We start from the raw sequence: 4,022 nt of genomic DNA on the forward strand, positions 1-4,022 counted from the left end.
TTGTAATCTTATCAGTCTTTATACTAAAATCTAATAATAACATTTTAATAACAAACCAAAGTCCATCCACAACAGAATTACATAACGCTATAAGTTCAGCTTCAGTCGTTGATAACGCAATACAATTTTGTTTCTTAGTGGTCCAAGATACTATATTACCAAACACTTTAATTAAGTATCCAGACACTGATTTCCGATCATGTACATCTCCTCCCCAATCTGCATCTACATAACACACTAATGGATGCTTCTCTTCTTTTCTAATATAAACTAAACTTAAATCCTTTGTCCCTTTGAGATATCTTAATATTCTTTTGAGATGTTGCCACACGGCATTCGGATATTTATCCTGATATCTACTAAAGTAGTTTACGGCAAAATTTAAATCCGGACGTGAACCTAACATTAAATACATTAAACAGCCTATTAATTCTTTCACTGGTTTATCTGTAGTTTTATCACATTATTATTATATATATATAATATAATATATATACTCCAATTACTCCAATAAGTGTCAAATCTGACGTGACAAATATATATTGTCAGAGAGCAGAATAAATAATGTCCGCGAAAACAATTTTGTTTATTATCGATTTGTTGTCATGGTAAAATACAACAAACATTGTTAATCAACATGGAAAGCGCACAAGCCACCAGCTCGAAAATTAATAAGGGAGGAATAAGAAAAAAGTAAGTAAAATAATAATATTATTTTACAATACAACTTTTATAATACAACATTTTATAATACAACATTATGTACATCTTTATTTTTCAGAATGTCAAAACTGGGGATAAATCCGGATAAAGAGTTATTGGAAGACGACCTATTAAAAGACGTAGACATGGTGGAACAAGACATTCAGCTGCAAGATGCAGCTGAAAAAATCAAAAAGTTTGAAGAAGAGTTAGAATCTTAAAAAAAAATAGGTAAATACATTACACATATTAATACAAATGTTTGAACGCATTTTATTTAACTACAGATTTTTTACTTTTTGCTGTTGAGTTAAATAACGAAAAATATCTCGATTAATACACAATGATCTAGTCTTGCGCAACACGCAATTATTCGACAATCATTAATTAATATCTCAATTATTATTTTTAAAATTACAGAATAGCAAATGATTATTTATTATTATATTTTTACATTTGCTATTCTGTAATTTTCAAAATAATAATTGAGATATTAATTAAGAAGGATTGTCGAATAATTGCGCGTTGCGCAAGACTATATATATATGTATATATAACTAATTAAATAATTTTTTCAAAATTTACAGTAGCAAAGAAAAAGGAAAATAAAGAAAAAGGAAAGAAGGAAAACGAAGAAAAAGAAAAGAAGAAAAACGAAGATGAAAAAAAAAAGGAAGAAGAAAAGAGTAAGATGGAAAATAGATTCACAAGTGAGTAATACATAAATATAATATTAAATAAATAACAAATAATAAAATAAATAAAATATTAATAACGAACTTTTTATAGGACCAAGATGGAACAGAGGTGGTAGGGGTCAACGTAATAAGAATTTTTACAAAAAGCGCGGCGGCGGACGCACATTTATTTTTAACATGTAATATTTTATTCAGTTAAATTATTATATTATTATATTTTATTCAGCACTTTTAGACATATTAGGTGATGGTACAACAATATCTGATGTAAAAACAGATCAGGAACTGTTATTGAAATTGGAAACCAATATGCGCAATTGCATGAATTGTTTTAAATCATATTTAGATATACCTTAAAGTTCATGTTCTCTATTTGTAATATTATAGTTTATTTTTGTGCACGAGTATAATGTAAATGAAAAACTATCTTCCAATGTAATATTTATAGTATTCATAAAACTTAATGGAAATTTATTTAGATAAAAAAACAATGTTTGTACTTTATAAAATGTAAACTCAATGCAGATAGTAAATAAAAGATGTTTTAATAAATAAATATTATATTGAGATGCATTAATTGGAAATTTTTTTTATTAAAAAAGTTAAATTAATGTTAATGATATTGTAATTGTTCGTATAGTAAAAATTTATTTAGTGTTTTATATGAAATAAGAGAAATAGATTGTTTTAAAATTCCAAAAATCTTTAACTCATTTTTGTATAGTTATTACATTTTTAAATGCCAATAACAAATGCTTAAATTTTCTTTCTATAAAATTTTAATAATTTTCTGCCTGCATTAGTCTGTATTCCAGCGTTACCAATTCTTGGCTTGGGTTACCACGCAACAATCAAAAGACCATGTTCATGTGCTGCGTAAAGCGTTCTGCGCAGCACATGAACATGGTCCCTCGATTGTGTGCGTGGAAACCTAGGACAAAAGTTTGTAACGCTGCTGTACTGATTATAAACATTTTAATCATATGGCAAACCTATTAAAACAACTTCGATATTTTTATCACTTAGAGAGGAGGATTTTTGAAACGCTTGAAAGCGATCATAATCGCTGAGCGGTTGTATCTCTTCGCGCGCTTGCATTCGGCGGCAGGCTGGATTGATACGCGCTTATTCGGACATCTTTAGTAATTAATAACTCAAATAACTATAAAATTTTAATATTTTTCTATGTAACATCTAAAAATTTAAATGAGCAAATAGCCAAACAAACGTAAGCGCGCCGCGCGGTTTCTCAGCGCCATCAGCGCACCTAACGTCAGAAACTTGCAGATTCCACCATCTGCACAAAATACACTTTCTGTCCACTAATTAACTAACTACAGAATACTGAGAGTGTACACTTCTGCACTTTAAGATCGAAAAAAATTTTTTTCATGAAGAATACTATTATTTTTTATATACACTATCTTTATTCGTCTCCACAACACGTTATATATATTTTAAAAAAAGGTAAAAAAAAGGCGCCAAGTACACGCAAACCTTCCAAAAAAAAGTTGTTGTATACACGCAAACCTTCCAAAAGAAATTGTTGTATATATAAACACGCAAACCTTACAAAAAAGTTGTATATTTTATATCAACAAATTACCTTTTTAAAAAAAGGTAAAGAAAAGGCGCCAAGTACACGCAAATCTTCCAAAAAAAAGTTGTATACACGCAAACCTCCCAAAAAAAGTTGTTGTATATATAAACACGCAAACCTTACAAAAAAGTTGTTGTGTATTTTACCTAACAAAAAAGTTGTTGTATATTTGAAAATCAACAAATTACCTTTTTAAAAAAAGGTAAAGAAAAGGCGCCAAGTGCACGCAAATCTTCCAAAAAAAAGTTGTTGTATACACGCAAACCTTCCAAAAAAAGTTATTGTATACCAAAAAAAAGTTGTTGTATACACGTAAACCTTCCAAAAAAAGTTGTTGTATATATAAACCTTTCAAAAAAAAGCTGTCGTATATATTAACCTTCCAAAAAAATTAATCTTCCAAAAATAAATGTCGTATATATATTAACAAACCTTCCAAAAAAAAGTTGTTTATATAAACACGCAAATCTTCCAAAAAAAGTTGTTTTGTATATATAAACCTTTCAAAAAAAGCTGTCGTATATATTATTCCAAAAAAAGTTGTTGTATATATAAACCTTTCAAAAAAAAGCTGTCGTATATATTAACCTTCCAAAAAAATTAATCTTCCAAAAATAAATGTCGTATATATATTAACAAACCTTCCAAAAAAAAGTTATTTATATAAACACGCAAATCTTCCAAAAAAAGTTGTTGTATATATAAACCTTTCAAAAAAAGCTGTCGTATATATTATTTCAAAAAAAGTTGTTGTATATATAAACCTTTCAAAAAAAAAGCTGTCGTATATATTAACGTTCCAAAAAAATTAATCTTCCAAAAATAAATGTCGTATATATATTAACAAACCTTCCAAAAAAAAGTTGTTTATATAAACACGCAAATCTTCCAAAAAAAGTTGTTGTATATATAAACCTTTCAAAAAAAGCTGTCGTATATATTATATATTAACCTTCCAAAAAATTTATCTTCCACAAAAAAATGTATATATATTAACAAATAACAAACCTTTCAAAAAAAGT

This window comes from Linepithema humile, chromosome 3, assembly GCF_040581485.1.
Source record: "Linepithema humile isolate Giens D197 chromosome 3, Lhum_UNIL_v1.0, whole genome shotgun sequence".
Taxonomy (NCBI): domain Eukaryota; kingdom Metazoa; phylum Arthropoda; class Insecta; order Hymenoptera; family Formicidae; genus Linepithema; species Linepithema humile.